This window comes from Stigmatopora argus, chromosome 23 (assembly GCF_051989625.1).
Source record: "Stigmatopora argus isolate UIUO_Sarg chromosome 23, RoL_Sarg_1.0, whole genome shotgun sequence".
Classification (NCBI taxonomy): domain Eukaryota; kingdom Metazoa; phylum Chordata; class Actinopteri; order Syngnathiformes; family Syngnathidae; genus Stigmatopora; species Stigmatopora argus.
Genome location: NC_135409.1, coordinates 2,318,299 through 2,338,626, shown reverse-complemented (window position 1 = coordinate 2,338,626; position 20,328 = coordinate 2,318,299). Strand labels below are relative to the sequence as shown.

The 20,328-nt window shown below is 42.6% G+C and overlaps 1 protein-coding gene across 2 annotated transcripts in view; it reads right to left on the bottom strand.

The window, feature by feature from the left end:
* LOC144069111 (uncharacterized) overlaps nucleotides 1–20,328 on the bottom strand; it is a 163,081-nt gene that overhangs the window by 32,870 nt on the left and 109,883 nt on the right. For both annotated transcript variants that reach the window (XM_077594224.1, XM_077594226.1), the window contains one exon: nucleotides 9,285–9,371. The gene's annotated coding sequence lies outside the window, so the exon portion shown is untranslated. The remainder of the gene's footprint in view (nucleotides 1–9,284; nucleotides 9,372–20,328) is intronic.

Here is a 20,328-nt window from a genome sequence, read left to right as displayed (position 1 = left end):
CATAAACGTTTAAGAAAAAAAACACGAGGTAATTGCAAAGCATGTCCTATGTGAAATGACACGATTCTTCATCACATGTCCATACCATCATCTTATGTCCTGCGGACAAAGCAGCAATGGTAATGGACATTTTGTTCATTTAAGGCATTTATTTAAAATAATATCTCTAGCACTTAAAAAACGGGCAGAATGTTCAAGATTCAGCCTGTCATTGTTTTGCCGCATTTGAATATCAAAGTGCAGAAGGACAACCCTTGTACCCTTGGGCCACTCTGATCTCCTGTGTGCTCTTTTTAAATGAAGCTATTGTTCTCTTTGTAGCCTTTGATTGAAATAGTGGTACCTCTGGCATGGATTTGTTGCTTGTTTGATTGGATGAAATATGATGAAGAAAGCGCAGTGAATGATCATGTTTCAGTGCCATTGACGCCGATAGACGTTCGTTCAATGAAGTTTAGCCGACTGGACTCCAAATATTGCTATTTGCCCTTCGGATAAGAACGTCAATTACTTTTTTATTCATGCCTACAAGCAAATTTGTTTTTGAGGACAGAATCTTTACAGCTCAGCCAAAATCATCCTCCAAAGCCGCGGTGTACAAGATGAGAAAGTTCTTGACCTATAAGCATGTTTGTTCCCAGATTGGGGAACATGAGGCAGCTGTTAGTCAAATTTGACATCTCATGACGAATGCAGGAGAGACACAGACATTCCCTAATTGTGTCCACTCATGTTCTTCTTTTCGGGGTGGCGTGACCCCCGTGTAAATCGCATGTAATCTCGCCATCCGATTTCTACACTCTGCAGGTCAACGTTGGCTCTTCTGCCCCAAAAAAAGTCTTCCGATACAACCGGTCGTCTTGTTCTACTCGAATGGCTGGCTTAATAATGTCACGAGTCTTTTAATCCGCATTGGACAACTTGATCCAGCGCAGTACAACTAACTGATTTTTATTACGAGAGCATCCACTTCTCAAAGTGTTGTCTTCCAAGTACGTAAATAGGTCATACATGTGCAATCAAGTATAGGCTCAAAGCTGATTTTGCAGGTATGGCAAAAAAAGATGGTGACCTCTTTACACTGCTGATTAAATATGTATTGGTATTGAAAAAAATGCAGGTGGAGAGTCAGTTAGGTCCTTTGTGATTTTGTTTCGGTTGTTACTGACAATAGATCTAGCTGATGAAGTTATTATTTTTGTTTATAGTTAACAACAGCCTACGAGGACTGTACACTTGGATTAGGTGTGCAAATACATAAGATAAGATAAAATATGGGATAAAAAGTGAGTTGAGAATATGCAGGGTATATTAGCATACCTGTCAATTTATATGTTTTCCCATATTTTATACGTTTTTTGATCGTTTCAAATTGTGTACGCGCTATAGCAACTTTTCAATGGGATTTTTTTAAAAATATGTTTTTTCGTAAACCGATCTCGTTTTACTCATTTCGGCTCTAATCTGGATCGTCTCCGTCACCGGTAGCAGACAAAAACGTCATCGTCGACTGCTAATATTGTCATGATTTAAGCATGATAGGCGCATGCACATTCCCCTTTCACACGTCCGCTTTTTCACTATATAAACATAGAGCGTCAACAAGCAATGTACCTTGACAGTCAAGCTGTCAGCATCATACAGCAACATCTATAGAATCTTGACTTTAGTGCATACAAAAGCCGCATTGACTGTTTGAGAACCCCGTCGACTTTGGGGAAAATTTTAGACTTTTAAGTACGCCCTAGGAGAGCAAATATGTGCCGCGTTATGTTTGTACGGTTTATTTTCACTTAATAAGGGAAATTTCAATCATTAATAAGGGGAGCAATTGGCCGAGGTTGATAGTTATGTATTAGTACTTTCAAAGTCTTTAGTCTTCAGAGTATAGCACATATGTAAACACACCAGAGCGAATTCTGCCTCGTTGTGGCATATGCACGGTTGATATATGAAATGCACTAAAAGGTAAGACATGGTGGGATGGCCTGACCTGACACTGTAAAACTGTTCAGACAACAGCAGGAAGTCATCAGAAGACATTTCCCAATAAAATCTCTCTATAATTCCACTCTATGGTTCTTTTACATCCCGTCTTTCTCGTTCCTCTTTTATGTATTGCCGCTGCGTCCGTTTGGGTTACGGCTGCCGACGTTTTGCTTTAAAAGCTGAAAATAATGACCTGTCGTATAGTATGGATCAGGAGTTCATTGCTTTTGTATCTGCCCGCATAAAATTTCACTGTAAGGGATACACCATTGTGTGTTGTGCGGCATACAGCAGGGTTAAACCTCAATCAGCCGTTTCCGGGGAATGATATCCTTCTTTCTGAATTGCCGTTAAGTTTCAATAAGGGACCCCCCACCCCCGAGCAAGTGTCACGATTTGCTACCTGAACAATGCCCATTTGTTAGCGTGAAATGGAGACACCTTTGACTGTGGCAACCTAACAGTAATTGAGGTCATTTGCCAGTCATGCGCAGGGTCGCATTCCCCGCATTCAAGAGGCAGTCGGTGGGAGAGCCGGGCCATTGAAATCCGTAGAGACGACTGCATTGTGGGGGCTCTGCTTGGCGGAGGATGGCACAAAAGCAGGCAAGGCATGCGAGGTGGATAAAAAAGACCAGTTGCCGAGTCATTATCTTTCCAAGGACTCGCGAGAGGAGCGTTCAGGATGCTTCCTTAACTCGGCATTTGAAAACACAGAAAGTCAAGCAAAAACTGAAGGAGAAACCCTGGAAATTTTCATGCTGGTATATATTACTTCTCCACATCCAGTCAGTTTTTTTAACCATTAGTTAGTTCTGCTTCTTCATACCTGTCAACCTCGGTCAATTGCTACCCTTATTAATGATTGCAATTTCCCTTATTAAAATTAAAAAAACTTACAAATGCAACATATTTGCTCACATGGGGCACACTTAAAAGTCTAAAATTTTCTCCAAAGTGGACGGGGTGCCCAATCAGTATGCACTAAATTCAAAAATCTGTAGATGTTGCTGTATGTTGCTGACAGCTTGACTGTCTGGGTACATGCGCATGTCATGCTCAGTCGACGATGTCGTTTTCGTCTGTTACCAGTGACCGAGACAATCCGGATTAGAGCCGAACAAACAAAAAACATACTTAAAAAAAATCCTGTACAAAAGTTGTTATACGGCGTACACAATTTGAAATGATAAAAAACTTATCAAATATGGGAAAAACGTATAAGTTAACAGGTATGTTTCTTCGAGACAACTCAAAATGTACTCTGAAACTTTGCTTTAGCATTTTACAGGTGGGATATTCCAAACATAAAGTGGTAAAGAAGGAATCTAAACTCGCGCTAATATAACACACATTCCCCTCTGCGGTATATGAACAGATGTTTGGTTGGTGATCTGTCTCCTACTAGCTGACTGAGGAAAGGTAAGTGGAAGACAGTGAGAGGTAAGCGCGAGGTAAGCGACCTGTATCCTCAACAGCGGAATGACAAATTACAAGTCTGTAACTTACACTTATTAGGTCTTTTGCCGATTAAACGTAGCTTATGGAGAAGCACCATCAATTTCGTCACACGCAGTTTCTGCGTATGATGACAAGTAGGCTTTTGTGTTGTGATAATGACAACAGGGCCTATGTCCGATTATTATTATTATTATTATTATTATAATACTTTGAGTTTCCACAAATTTTGGTGGCCTCTAATCGTGATCTCCTCTCATTGCCCATATCCCCTCCCTCCACCCCGCTTTGTTTTCCCTTCTTTCTTGCTTTCTTTCTCCGGCTTGTTCAATAATGATCCTTGCTCTCTGTGACGACTGGAATCCTTTTGTGTCGTCTGACACGTTTTATGCTTGAAAGGGAACAGAGGGCGTTTTTACAATGGCCTTTTATGCCCTGTGAGAAATATATGAGGCTTTGGCTTCGGCTAATGAAGGCGCTTTCATGTCGTGCCCCCTCACACTCTCACCCCTTCTTCCCCCACACTGAAACACAACCCCAAGCCCACACAAGGCCAACGGTCTCACCCTGTGCCACCCCTTCGAGTATTGATCAAGAAATTGGAAAAATTTCCCTCACATTTACACTTGGACAGAAACGAGGTGAACACAGGCGAGACCACTGAGCCCGTCGTCCATTATCAAGGTGACCATTACTCCACCCGCACTTGTTTCAAAGCTACTCATTACGGCCCCTAAGAGCAGCGAGGAGCGCGAATGATAAGCAGACAATGAGGAGGAGCAAGGAGACGAGACGAGCGCGATGAGGAATCCTGATGAGGGGAAAAGCGTGATTGGGGAACGAGGGGTGAAATAATTATGGAGGCCACTTCACCAAGGGCACATTGAATTGCGCCAAAAAAAAAAGTTTTACATCGGAGGAAAGGGTGAGGGCCGGGCCTTCCGTGGGAAGCCTAATTGTCTTCTTTAATCAGATTAAGTAGCAGGCGCAGACAAACATTTCAACTGGGAGGACTGGCTGCGAACACTCTTTCAGCGCCACTGACGGCGAGAGACGTCAGCTCCCATTGGACGTCAATGGCGGCCAGTAAATTGAGCTGCGGACTCGCCAGTGAAAGTTTTGAAGGTGAGGGTTTACTTACTGGAAATAGTTTCAAAAATAGCAGAAAGCATTGTAAGGCGTATTTTGCAATGTATATGCATTTATCAGCTGATATTTGGTATATCGTAATAGTTTGGAGTAAATTTTGCTTTCTTTTTACCTGTTTTCTGAATTCTTAAATCGGAACTGCTTGAAAAAGCAGACTCACTCACAACTTTAGGGTAATCAATTTGGATCGGAAAGTTTCTGAGGTGAGAGTTTAGTCGTCATTTTCAAAACACGACCTCCAGTGGCCATCATAACTCCTATATGGTTTTAGTCAGGTTCATGCGTTAAATCAGGACTTAATGACAAGACTCATTTTCCTACTTTTCTAATATTTTTACCGCGTCTGTAAGTATTCACACTTCCTGCGTGGCTTTGCGCCAGTGCATGTATGCACGCCACACCGAGCGAGGACGAACATCCTCGCCGACAGCCGAGACGCAAATTATTCAGAGCATTTAACATCTAAGGCTGCGGAGTAGAACAAGGTGAGCCCGTGTAAGACAAGAGCCGCAAGTTCAATGGCAAAACAAGAAAATGTTTTTTTTTTCCTTCTTCTACACTAAGCTTCAAGAGCACAAGTGGAAGCGGGGGTAAATAATTCATTTCCTTGGCTCAGGGCACGTCCTATTGTCATTGCTTAACAAGCACAAGGACGGGCAGCCGGCAGGCCTCTTATTGCTCGTGAGGAAGAGAGAGTGAGATGAAGAGGGATCATGGTAATGTTCCCTTTTGATCCTCCCTTGTTAGCCCGTGGTGCGCTTCCTCCGTGCCCCGACTGCCCGAAGAGACGGTCAGATTGCGCTCGGGGCTCGGTCAGGTGTCTGCCAGCAAAAGGACAGTAAAGACACTTCCTCTCTTGTCAGATTAATACGGCCCAGTTGGAGATGTCTCCTCCAAACTCACTGCCGGCATTTTTCAGAGGGCGTATTTCTGTGTTTGCGAGGGTTCCGGGGGGAGAATGCACGGGGACGAGGTCCAAGCTAATGGCAGGAAGTCTTTAAAGTTTGCAGCCGCCGCGTTTCATCTCGGCACGGAGGGGGCCCCTGGCCGCAGACCGCTACTTTGATCCTCTCGCTCTACTCGAGCCGCTACGTTGGCCTCTCGCTCGGTCTGTCGGCACAATGCTAGGGCAGAGGTGGCTGTTAATTATCACTCTCGTGTTACACGGTGCACGTGTGGCCAAACCAGGTTACCTACTTTTGCATAGCCCACAGAATAAAGCTCTTCCTGGGCGTCGGACATCTATCACTACCGATGGCAGTCATTGACTCACTTTTAAAAAGGAGAATTACATGGTGGTACATATTAGGAGGAAAAAAAATCAAGTACATGGAGCCCTCAAGTTACGACCGAATTCTGTTCCTAGGCTGGCGACATGAGTTGAATTTCAGCCTCAGTTGGATTTCACTGGGTAAACCGTAATATACAACAAAATCCTTTGTATGAAAAGGTAAAAGACATTAAAATGTGCTGTAATGAACATTAGTGGTGAGAGATGGAAGGAGAGTTGGGCTTTTCAACAGTTTATTTTCGACCGAAAGGACAGGACACAACAAAACAAAACCAACACCAGCTCACCCTCTCATCCATCCCTCCCTCTCTCAATCCAGTCAGACATGGGGTGTGTTTAGAGACAGCCCAGAAAACAGAGCATTCAACACATCACATTGCAGACCCGCAACCTGATTTTTATCATTAGTTTTAGGTCACATGTACCGGAAGCTTTTTTACTTTAACTTTCGCACTAGCCAAGCAGAAACTAATTATAGTAGATGTAAAATCCCCTGTGCAAAAATCCTTGTACAGCTTGGACTAGATGACTTTTGTGAGTAATTCATCACATATAAAAGTATTTAGGTGAGAGTAGTAGTTTATCATGTCCGGAAAGCGACTTTAGACCATTTCCCTTAAAAGTTTAACCCTAAACTTCCCAATCATCACCAGCGCTGAGCGCACTGCTTCCTGTCCACGTGTCCGCGCGTGAGCGGGTACACGTGAAGAGGTATGAACCTAATAGCAGTTGCATTCAAACACTTTTATGAGCATGGGCTTTTCATCTAGCCCTGATGGGCAGCGGCCTGTATTTCAACTCGCAGTCCTTCTCCCGCTTGCTCTCTGTCGTGGCACCCAACACCAACACACTTCAACAGAGAGACAGACAGTCACCAGTCTCTAAGTGAGACAGGGCCCTGGGTAATTTGCTGTAGTGGAGCAGAGTAGCACTAAAAGCCTGCTGGGTAATTGAGAGGCTAGCGGACAGAGTGAAGCCCTCTGTGGTGGCGTGCGCGTGTGGGACTAACGTTTGTGTGTGCGTGGGGGCGGGCCAAGGCCCCTGCTCGCTCTCATTATGCCGCCGATTCTGCCTGCCTGTCATTGTCCGGACGCCTGCGCCCGCAGAAAGCGCGTCGTAATGCGCAGTGACACGCGGCGTGTGTGTTTGTCTGACTGCGCGCGCGGGTGTGTGGAATTGCGACGTGTCGCACGTCATGTCCTCTATGGGAAAAATAACAATATCCTCACCCTGCCCTCCACCCGCTTTCCAACACGTGTGCACAACTAGTCACTCCGACGGTAGGTTCGTGCCTCAGATTCCAACACACTTACTGTACGTTGGTCAACATTGGAATTTGAAGGTATTCGAATAATTATCGCCTATTGATCTCTCTGTTGATGGCGTCACATGTCCAATCCATTTTGATTGACAGGGGGCGAAGGATCAATCGTTCGATCGAGATCGACACATTGATTAGATGAGATCGAATCCCCTTGAACTGAATTTAAAAATACATTTAAAGAAGAACACAATAGAATCTAAATATTAATTGGAAATACCATTTTTTTTGTTAAAGGTTTTCGTAATTAAGTTTATAAAATAACACGACTAAACCGTTTAAATATAAAGATCACTTTTTATTTTTAGTTATGTTCATATTGTTTCGACCATTAAAGCCATTCATTTTTCTACTTTATCTGTTGGACATTTAAAGTCAATTTAAACTGTGTTTTTTTTTGTTTCTAAATGTGTGTAAATACATTGGAACAAACTTCATATTTAAGACTAAAATAGTTTTCAATTAGAAATTTTTCTAGAATATTTTTGTGACTGTTTAGACATTTTTTCTACTTTATTGACCACAAACTAAAATATTTATTTCAAATGGCTTATTTAAGATTCATTCATTTTCTGTACCTGACAGGAGTCAGCGGGGGTGCTGGAGCCCATCCCAGCCAGTCTGGGGGCACCGTGAATTGGTGGCCATCCAATTGCAGCATATTTGACATAGAGGTCTAAATACATTTAAATAAACACATTTAATATTTCACAACCAAACTGCAGTGTTATTTGAAAAACTGTAAATTTCTTGTTTTTCTTTTTTCCATTTATAGCGGTTTGACTGAAAATCAAAAACTCTAAATAAAACAAACGAATGATTTTCATTTGAATTTCCTAAATGTATCAGTTACACAATTGTCTAAAACGCTTACTATTTCGATTGCCAATTAGTGAACTGTAACCGAGTGTGGTAAATGCGTACATATTAAATTGATTGAAAGCCCTTTGAATCCTGTGCCAAATATCCATATAACTACTATATTGTGAAGAAGTCGCCGATTTACTGTCCAAACGCAGATGATTCGCTCCTCGCTGGTTTCTGTTTTGTAACTGCATTTCTTGATTTGCACACTTGCTTCCAGTCTTTACCGACCGCGTGGATATGTCGTGTCGCTTCATCGCAGGTTATTTACTCATCCATGCTCCCCTTCTCTTTCCTCGCGACTCTTGAGGAGAAGATCAATACAGCGCCTCTCTTCCTCAATATCTGTCACTCGTAATTTTGCTCAGGTAGACCTTTCAAAGCGCATGCCTGAAAGGCTGGGCTCAGTCTGCTAACCATAATACAGTAAAATATGAGTTTAATTTCCCTAAACTCCTCTATTTGCCCCCTCAAAAGGACAGCGGTGAACTCTATGTGAGGTGAAGGATTAGTGGAAACTGATAAGCTCTGTACTCAATTTTATTTGTAATGTAATTGACTCGTGGTAAGCAGTTGATGCTCTAATTGCGAGCAGAAAACCAATCTTTATTACGTGCGCTAACAATATAATCAAGTTGTTATTGCAAGAAATCAAACTTGTTTCCTCCTCCTAATAACTGAAGTCATGGCATTGATAGCCAAGGCCGCAGAGAGGTGAATTTTACAAACATATTCATCTGCCGCCTCATTCAAATCAGATTTGGTCTTCTTTTGACTTCTCCTGATAAATCTGTTGTTCCTTTTCCATTAGCTTTGTACCAATAGCTCTCTTTCAGCCCTTTTCAGTCTGTACCTCTTGCTGTGCGGCTCCTTTGCTTTCTTCTCTCTAATTGACGCTGACACCAAATCAATAATCTCACTTTTTTCTTCCTCTTTTTTTGTCTGCTTGCGGTTTTTCGCTCGGACCAGTGCCGAGAGCGATGGAAATTGACAGCGGCTACCGCCGTCTCTATGAAACTGAGGGTTGGCAAAGGGAAGGGTGGCTTGTGAGAGGGTGTTTGTGGCATTCCTAGTCACGCAAATAAACTCTTCTCACAATCTACACTACATGAAACTAAGGAATTTAGCTATAACATTAATGTTGGGAGATTCTCTGATGTTCCTAAGGTATATCTGGAGGTATCAAATCTTCATTTGCCAATAAACTCTTACCTCAGAAGCTTCCACTTCAGGGTTTGCATCTCAAAGATGTGTTTGTCTGTGTTTTTAAAAGCAGATCCAATGTAAGCGCTGAGAAAACTGTGGGGAGAAAAGAACACATTTACAGATAGGCAGCAAAGTTACACAAATTTAGTGTTAAAATCTTATTTATTTGTATCCTAAGAAATTTGGAAATGCAATCATGACTTGTAATTTCTTTTGACCATTTTTCACATTCCATGAGTGTGAATGTCCCTTTAATTCAACAAAGAAAAACGTGTGATGAATTTAGCAATTCTGATTAAGACGTGGAAATGACAAAAAAAGTGTACATTGAATGAAGTGTCTCACAACTGCGCACAGCTTGGGTTTCCATGTTTGAGAACTAAATACATCCCAAAGCAACCCATACAATGTAATAAAAACACTTGGTAGAATGTATTGTCCAATAGAGAAGTAGTCCAACATATTGAAGGATAGAGAATGAGCCTATGAAAATGGATGTGTTGGATGGCAATACCTTGACCATGACTTCTTGATACTACATTAGATATTACTAACAAATACCAAAACTATATGAATGATAGAATTCTGAAAAGGTAATAAAACTATTACATCCGCTACAAAAGTCGCCGTAGAATAAATAAGTGATTCACTCAGGGCAAAAAGAAAAGTTAACACTCATAATAAAATAAACAAACCCAACAAGGCAAACGCACAATGGCTCTTGATTAAGATCTAATGTGATTTCACACTACTTGAACAGAGATTTAATTTAGCGCCACCGGACTTCGGGAAACATCCGCAGGAAAAAAAATGGAGGGACGGGGGTGCATTTTGTGATGAGGTCAAATTAAAAAGTGGAGAAAGTGGGCATTAGTGAGAGCCACTTTAGAGCTAGATCTCTCAAGAATTGTGTATTTATGTTTTCGTAGTGCGAATAGGGAAATATCTCAAAATATGGGCCATTCTATATAACAACATTTAAAAGCCACAATATTATACATTTATTTGACATTAAACTGACCTGCCTCAAAAGGCAAATGTATAAAATGGTGCAGCAACCTAAAACTATCCTAATTATCTACTAATACTCGATTGTGATGCTGCATTAGGAATAATAATAAACTAATTCAACATTGATATTGGAACAAATTGTGTTGTGTTGTGCTGTGTGGATCATATGCATTGCCTTTTTTGATTGTCTTGCCTACATTACTCATGTAGTAGAGTTTCCTGTAGAGCTTGATATCGTTTTGGCCGAGTCATATCGTGATATCGTACAGCGCGTTGCCGTTGCACAGGCTGGAGGGATTTTTCGTGGAAATGAAAAGGAAAAAGAAATTCCATATGTCCACTAAAGAAAATGTTTTATGTGCTGATGAATTTAGAGTCAAAGGCAAGGATAACATTTAACGTGCCACGCTTATATACAACGAAGCCACTCGCGGTGTGTCACTAAGACACACCACTGCATAAGAGACAACCATTGGGGATTCCTAATCAATAGAAATGTAGACAATGCACAAGGGGGTGTCGAGCACATGGGTATATTTGTGCGCACATTGATTGATCCGGGAGAAAATGGCCTTTGTTTGGTCCCCTGTGCTATGTAACATTACAGAGTAATTACAGAGTGTGTGCTTTGTTTAGGGGATGTCTAATTATGCTGTTTGGGTTGTGCAGGGCCCTGGGGTGTCACAGGGTGTGTGTGTGTGTGTGTGTGTGTAAGTGGGCTGGGGCAAAGATACTAATTGGTGAGGCTGTATTAATGGTAAAACTGTTGAGGATGGCGAGAAAAGCAGGGTTTTCTTTGCCAGTCAGGATAGAAGAAATATTTCCAAGAGAACTTCTGGTGAGGATCTACTGACAACGGTTCTTAACAGGAATCCAAACTAAGCCCGCTATTTCATAATTGATTGGGTATTTGATAAATCAGCGGATATTTAAGAGATGTACCCCGCCTCCCTCTATGTCCCTTGCTCTACCCTCCGCGAAATCTGTCTAATTTTAGTTCTATTAAACACATTTTAGTAATATTAAACCACTAGTTATGTTACTTTGTTAATAGATGGCGATTAGAAGAAATAACACATTTTTTTCCAATCCAATATCCTGTTTTGGGTGTTTTTTCAGAGGGTTGGAACGAATTAATTAGTTTTTAATTCATTTCAATGGGAAACGTTCGTTCGAGTTACGAGAATATCGACATATGATCTCAGTGCCGGAACGAATTAAGCTCGTATCTCCACTGTATATACACATACATACACATAGATGTACATGTATACATACGGTAGGTCTTAACACTCAGCCATTTGTTTTGTTAAAGAGCCTGACAGCTGATTGAGTGAACCAACAGAAGATCTCCATATAACTCTACGCCAGCTGGTACACTCAAAGCCCATTTTTGCCCCGTAGCCTTGGAAAACAGTGGCCAGTACGAATTTTGTCAAGCGAGGGTGAGTGTGCATGCTTGTCTGTCTCCTCGTGCCCTGCGATCGGCTGGCCACCGGTTCAGGGTTTCCCCCGGCCTCTGGCCCGTAGTCAGCTGGGATAGGCTCCAGCACCCCTCACGACCCTAATGAAGATGAATCGGTTCAGAAAATGAGATGTCACATGTTTGCATGTTTGTTTCAAGGTCTGCGCAAGGTCTCCCAGCTTCTTATCTAGTGCCCATTGCCTCCTCACAAAGACCATATCGAAAGCGCTCTCATTCGTCCTTGTTTATAATTCTAATTACCGGGTTGATTTAGACTTGGCAAAGAAAAGTAGCGACGGCATAATTTAAAAGGAGCTCCCGGTTTGAATAGCGACTGGCCGGCGCTGAGAAAAGGGTCAAGGTACGAGATGTGTCCTTGTCCATATAACAAAAAATACAATACCCCAATGTCACACAATGCGGCGATTGTCGAGTTCATTTGTTGCACGGCGATGTGGTTCATGGGGACACCTTTGGACCCGATGCCACATTGTCTAACCAATGTTCGGAAAGCCTTTATTCCGCATAATACGCGCTGGAGCATTCATATTGTTAACGTGATCACATATTCAATGCACCGTCAGCCAGCACAGGCTAATTAGCCCAATCAATGAATAAACGTGAGGATTGAATGGTGCTTTTTGCCCACACGAGACCATTTTGCAATAGAAACTCGCATTCAAGGTTTTCTAATGGACAGAATTAAATTATATATCTACAAAATCCCTTTGATACGTGTTGCAACAATAATGTCGTTGTTGGATGCTATTAATGAGTTTGACTGGACACAGTTAAAAACCCTTAATTATAAAAGGGAGTGGACTACTCCAGTTGAACTGTTATACTATTTTCCACCTTGAAAATGTCACACAGCCACAAATTAGGAGGGCGTCTATATTAAATATATATTTATATACAGGGTTGGACTTTTGAGGTAATCATACCTATATTAACAAAAGCCAAAATTGTTCCAGTACTAGCAAGGCCAGTTTTTGTCAATTCATTTTAGATTTTTGCACGGATGAAGTCCTAATTGGGCAAGTTGAAATACTTTGCAAATTGTTTGATCAAAATCAAGGACATTGTGGAGTAGTAAATTGAACTAATCCGTTTAACTCTTAGTCTAACAGGGTCATGTTTGTTCTATCAACTGATTGTTCAGTAAAAACGAACTGACAAGAACCGAAAGAAACATGGTAATTAAATAGTGGCAAAATGACAAGAAACACACACAAAAAAAACAAGACTAAATTTTCCGAGTACAGTGGTACCTCGAGATACGAGCTTAATTTGATTCGATTTTCTCGTAACTCAAACGAACGTTTCCCATTGAAATGAACTAAAAACAAATTAATTCGTCCCAACACTGAAAAAACACCCAAAACAGGATATTGGATTGGAAAAATGTTTTATTTGTTGTAATTCTCCATCTATTAACAAATTATCAAATAACTAGTGGTTTAATAGTATACTAAAATGTGTTTAATAGAACTAAAATTAGACGGATTTCGCGGAGGGTAGAGAGAGAGGGACAGAGAGGCGGTGGGGGGGGGGGCGTGTTAGCCTTTTGTCACTTCAACGCTCGTAACATAACAAAAACAAATTTAAATGAACTTGGATTACGATGCAGACACGCTCAAAAATAAATGTAATCTAACCTTACACTAAACTTAATTTTAATTTTGTTTTACATTTTTATACCTTTCTTCTCCCTCGCTGTTTGCCCCGCCTCCACCCTGAGTTTCAGATGCAACCTATCGATGGTAGTTTGCTTTTGTATTTCCTTTAAAATATTCCAAAAATTATGCACACAAATGTCCTCACAATAGGATAAAGCATGACCACTTGCCAACGAGTAGTATGTATAACTCTCGTATTAACGATCGCCTCGCCATTTGCAATGACTAACGGGAAAAAACACGGAAAAAATGCAACGCTCCGCTCAGTGCTCGCAGAGACATTACAAGAGGGAGTTGGGACCAGAGATACGTTACACGAGGGAGTTGCGGGGAGAGAGACAGTGCCCATGATGTTCTTATGAGCAGCCTCTCGCGTCCGCTGTCTGCTCGTAGATCAAAATTTGTCTCGTATCTCAAGATAAAGATTTGCCCGAAATTTTATCTCAAATTTCTCGTATGTCGGGCCGCTCGTATGTCGAGGTACCACTGTACTTCATTTAACAAAATGTCCGACTTCTACAGCACTTTCATCGTGGGGGAATTCATGACCTTTGCTCTCCCTGTTCGCGCTTTTGACCCGGGTCATCTCAGGGTGAACACAATAGCTTAGCTTTGTCTCTATTGTATCCCGACTGTAATCCAATCGAATTTAACCGAATCAGATTCTTTCGGATGGACACTTGGAGGACACAATCTGCGTGTGTGCGTGCATCCTGCATAAACTAATTTCCATTTTGACTTTGTTACGTGGTGTGTGCACGCATAGGGAACTGTCCTTCCAACCCCCCCTTGGGTTTACTAGTTAGTAGTGACAGGCACTTGGAATCAGAGCCGCATCTTGTACTCTACTTGTGAGACCCACAGCAATTGTCCATCCACTTAATGATAGGTTGTATGCGATTGCAAGAATCCCAAGCGTGCAATGTCACAGAATACAAAACTGGGCTTGTCATGTGTGCATTTAAATTGGTGTTTTTGCTAAGAATCTGTCTCTCTTGTGGTTTACAGTAATGTAAAGCGGGTCTTGGTTAACAACCCCAATCATGAGGATTGGCATTCAGGCACCTCAAGTCAACAGCAATGCATTGATATCCAGGTTGTCCCTCAAGTCTTAATAATACAGTGCCAATTAAAGAAGTTTCCTAGCAAGTTTCTAAAAAAAATCAACCAGATGTTTTTTTCAGACTGTCCGCATAGATTAGATTAGATAAACATTATTCATCTCGTAGTCGGGAAATTGACTGTCGCAGTAGCAAGAAGTAACATGTGTCTGCTAAATGGATCGTTACAAGGAACTTTCAAAGCCCAGAACTAAATTCCACAAAACAAAAAGCATGATGTGCATTTGTACAAAGAGGAAATCTGCTGCAATTACTTAAAAATAGCCTCCATTATTATTACGCCCGAAAGAAGTGCAAATGAATGGCATGATCAGAGGACAAAATCTGGACTGTGTGTGGCGCATCAGAACCAGACATGGCAGATCATGATGCGCCAATTCATAACAAGAAACCCGTGGCGCTCTGAGAGAGAGAAAAAAACGTAGCGCATTGATTTGACCGTTGTAAAAATAAAAAGAAGAAGAAAAAAAAGAAACTGAAAGTCCGTTCAAGCATCCAATTCTTCAATCAAAAGATAGCGAGGAGACATTGAGCTGTGGCAAAATAGAACGTGTGACCATTGTGTCGGGCCTAATGGAGGCTCAGTTTAGAGCATTCCGCACTGGACTCTGACGGGGAGAAACAAATAGACACAAGCAGCAAACAAAGCAGGCCTTGCCCTTCCAAAGGAATTAATGTTGCAACTGGTGACAGGCTGGAGTACTTGGAGTACTTCTCTCCTTGTGATTCACATGGCCAACATGCTTTTGTCCACATACATTTTGAGTCGCAGCTCTTCCCCAATCATTTTGTCGATAACACTTTGCAACTAAAGCGCAGAGAAAAAAAAACGACTCAACTACCACAGTGAAGTCTTCTTTTTCATTTTTCTATCAAGAGACTATCTGAGACGGCCATTCCACTATTGACAAAATTTGAATTTTGCGTCCAAAACCGGATGATACATTTACTTCACATTTATTTTGCAGATGTTAGAACAGATACACAACTGTTGGAATTTTAATTTCCCTCTTCCACCTAGGGAATTGGGGTGGCTGCTAAGTCTTTGTTATCTTCTTGGGCTATTTGTAACTGAAAAGTGAATATAGCATAGACATAGTTGTTCTAAGATGGCGGCGCGCATGGGTGCAGCGGCTCTTTGCTCTCCAGTTTGGTGTTTTGTTTTCTCAATCTTATCGTTATTTACTAACATCTGCGGGGCAAACTTTTTCTACAGTTGCCAGGATTTAATTACTCTCGGGAAGAGATGCGATATATCCATCACAACAGATTACCAACGGACCTACAATATCCCCGAGGACATCTCGAGACCACCGGGATCTCCGTGTATAGTCAGCCCACTCAGAGTACGACGGAGGCGGCAAGGGAAAGAAAGCAAACCGCACAGAGCACCGCTTCCGAGTATCTTCTTGACCAACGCCAGATCCATCACCCACAAAATGGACGATTTGGAACTTCAGCTTGTTACCAACAGCTTTGTCAGGAACTGCAACATTATTTTCATCACGGAAATGTGGCTACACCCGCAAATCCCCGATGTTGCGGTATCGCTAGCTAGCCGCACGCTACACCGACACAATCGTTCGAAAGAAATAGGGAAAAGCAAGGGGGGACTTTGCGTGTACATACACAACGACTGGTGCTGCAACAGTAGGATCATTAACACTCACTGCTCCCCTGATTTAGAGCTCTTGGCAGTACGGTGCAGGCCCTTCTATCTACCTAGAGAGCTAACGATTGTCATTGTAATGGCTGTTTACATCCCACCAGATGCTAACGTTAGCACAGCACTTAGCCTCCTGCTAGCGACTGTAAACAAACAGCAGCTTGACCACCCCGATGGAGTCTTTATTGTCGCTGGTGACTTCAACAAAGCATGTTTAAAGACTGTTCTGCCTAAGTTTATCCAGTACGTGAAGTGTCACACCAGAGGAGATAAAACTCTAGACCATGTTTATTCTAACATCAAACATGCTTAGTACAATACAGCACTGCCAGAGCAGACCTGAAGAGAGGCATTAAAAAGGCCAAGGCAGCATATACAAGGGAAATTGAGGAGCACTTCACAGAAAATAACCCAAAGAAGATGTGGCAGGGAATACGATATATTACCAATTACAATGACAATAATGTGTCTGTTAACGCAGATGCCTCACTAGCAGAGGAAGTGAACCGTTTCTTTGCCCACGTTGAGACTGGCAAATCAGACCCAGTCTCAACACCCCCACCCTGCAGCAGTACACTGAAGCTTCAGGAACATGAAGTGAGACAGGTATTGCGGACTGTGAACACCAGGAAGGCTACTGGCCCTGACGGAGTACCTGGGAAGGTGCTCAAAGCCTGTGCTGACCAGCTGACTGGTGTTTTCACAAAGATGTTCAATTGTTCTCTGCAACAATCCATCATCCCATCATGCCTGAAATCTGCCACTATTATCCCTGTCCCTAAAAAGCCAACCATTGACAGCCTGAATGATTATAGCCCTGTTGCACTTAAGCCTGTAATCATGAAGTGCTTTGAAAAGTTGGTTGCCCGCCACATCAGGGATACAATCCCTCCCTTAGTTGACCTTCACCAGTTTGCTTATAGAGCAAATAGGTCCACTGAGGACGCCATCGCCGTAGCTCTACACACAGCACTGAGCCACCTGGAGCACCATGGGAACTACGTGAGGATGTTTTTCATTGACAATAGCTCAGCCTTCAACACTATAATACCGGACATTCTGGCTGACAAACTCTCCCACCTTGGACTATCCTCTTCCATCTACTGCTGGATTAAGAACTTCTTAACCAACCGTCCACAAACTGTTAGACTTGGTCCCCACCTCTCTTCCTCCATTACACTGAGCGCTGGCTCCCCTCAAGGCTGTGTACTGAGTTCTCTTCTGTACTCCCTGTACACATACGACTGTACACCGACCCACCAGTCTAACTCCATCATCAAATTTGCCGATGACACCACTGTGGTCGGACTCATCTAAGGAGGGGATGAGTCTCCCTACAGAGATGAGCTCAACAAACTGTCTTCGTGGTGTTTGGTGAACAATCTCACACTAAACACCACGAAAACTAAAGAAATAATCCTGGACTTTCGCAAACGCAGCCTGGCCCCACTCCTCATAAATGCGTAGACAGGGTCCAGTCCTTCAAATTCCTGGGGGTCCACGTCACGGAAAAGCTCTCCTGGTCTACCAACACCACGGCAGTGGTGAAGAAGGCCCAGAAACGACTCCATTTCCTGAGGTTACTCAGGAGGAACAACTTGGACACTAAGCTTCTGGTAACCTTCTATAGAGCCACTGTTGAGAGCATCCTGGCATACTGCATTACAGTGTGGTACGCTGGAAGCACGGCAGCAGACAGAAAGGCCATGCAGAGAGTGATCAAGACCGCCCAGAAGATCATCGGCTGCTCTCTGCCCTCACTGGATGACATTGCCAGCCCTCGCTATCTCAGCAGAGCCGGGAACATTGTCAGGGACCCATACCACCCTGGTCACAACCTGTTCCAGCTGCTGCCCTCTGGCAGACGCTACAGGTCTCACAAAGCACGGACAAATAGACTTAAGGACAGTTTTTTTCCCCACAGCCATCAGGACTCTGATCTTACGTTAGCACGGCACACAATCCCTTCTGTGCAATAACTTCGGGGTGGGCAATAATATCTTAGATTGTGCAATATTTTAGTATTTGCCTAACAGGATGTGACTCTTTATATTTTTATATTACTTATTTATGTTCTTTTACTGGGAAAACACACTTTGTGGAGTAGCACCACCAATTTCGTTATACGCAGCTGTGTATGATGACAATGGGCTTTTGATGATTTGATGATAATAATAAAGCCTATGTCTGAACAGCAGAAAACTGATTACAGGATGCAATCCAATATGAAAGTACACTATTCCAAATAACAAGTTCAATCATAGAATACTACACTATGCTGTATAGACATCCAATTCTTTTAAACTAGGAGGAACGCCTGTGTATTCTCATCTGACGAGGCTCAAATCCAAAATGGATTGGACATCTAGCGCCGTCAATGCGAGCTCGTGAGTTAAACTGAAACGTTACCCCAAATTCAACCAAACTGAAAGTATATTCAACTTAACACTAAATTCCCCTACCTTTAAACTAAAATACACCGAATGTGCTTTAGTCTAATTTTCATTTCCACTCTAGGCAAAAATCCGTGACCGGACATTTTGTCGACGGACATTTCGTCGCCGGACACTTCGTCGCCAGACAGTTCGTCGACCGGACATTTCGTCGACGGACATTTCGTTGACGGAAATTTCGTCGACGGACAATTTGTCGGGACATTTCGTCGACAGACAATTCGTTGCGGGCTAAAAGTATACTAAGACTTTTATTTGTTTGATAAAAATGACCATATAAAGTATTTCAACACCGCGCTGTATTGCAAGTTCTCTCACTTAGAAATGTACATCGTAGGTGCATGGCCACTGTGAGAGAGATAATCCAAAAAGGAAAAATGTATGAGTTTTAGCGATTTATTTGCGTGATACCACTGCAAATCAGTATTTGCACACCTGTCTATCAGTTAGAATTCCTCAAAATAAATGACCATAGATAGTAAGGCTTTTTTTCTTTAAATCGTCGCGGGCCAGGGGATAGTGGTTAAGGTTAGTGGTTAGAATTAGGGTTAGGGGATAGTGGTTAAGGTTAGTGGTTAGAATTAGGGTTAGGGGATAGTGGTTTAGGTTAGTGGTTAGGATTAGGGTTAGGGGATAATGGTTAAGGTTAGTGGTTAGGGTGATTATAATTTTGAGAGAGAGAGATTACCTGGTTGATCGCTTTCAACAAATTATTTATGCAACAGAACAATCGTTCGCGAGGAAGCAACCGTTCGACAATACCGCTCTTTGACTAAATATCCATTCGCCATATCGTCCGGTGACATGTCTGTTTGACGAACTGTCTGGCGACGAAATGTCAGGCGACGAAATGTCCGGTCGACGAAATGTCCGGTCGACGAACTGTCTGGCGACAGTGTCCGGCGATGAATTGTCCGTCGACGAAATGTCCGGTCGACGAAGTGTCTGGCGACGAATTGTCCGTCAACGAAATGTCCGGGTACCCCAACAACCAAATCAAACCCATTTTTCTTGCCGTTTGTTTTCTGATCCATAAATTTCGAGACTGAAGTCCCGTTTGCGGGACCTCTTTTGCGAGGTCACTTGCAAAAAACAACCTAAGAGAAAAGTTAAGAAGCCACAGCCTGCAATTTGGTGCGCCATTTAAAATTTGCAGTCATCTTTGAAGGATAAAGTTTCCTATCTTTTCCCTAGGATCAAAGCCGTTTTACAGCACAATAAGTGGATTTGTAAGCAGGCTCCCACTCGCTCCACTCTCCCCTCTGCTTCTCGGTTTCGACTCGTTTCTGCCTGCAGTCCATGTAAACGCGGGATGAGTGAACAGACCTCCGGTGGATTAACCGGCGACTGACTCCAAAAGTTGAAGACTAGCTTACGACGAGCCGTGGAAAAGTTGGTGCACGCTTTCCGTTTTCGCAAAGCTAAGCGCGGCTGTGCCCGAATTATATCTCAAATCTGATCGGCGTCACTCGCAAATCATCCTAAATCTGGAGAGAAGCTTCACACAAATGCATCGCGGTTTACTAATCCATTTGTAAGGCAATAGGCAGACAAACAGGCAGGGCAGAGCTTGCCAAGTGTTGTAATCACAACTAAAGATGATGAGCCCACTCCCTTCCTCTCTGTGTTTGTCCTACATTGGCTCTTTACACAAC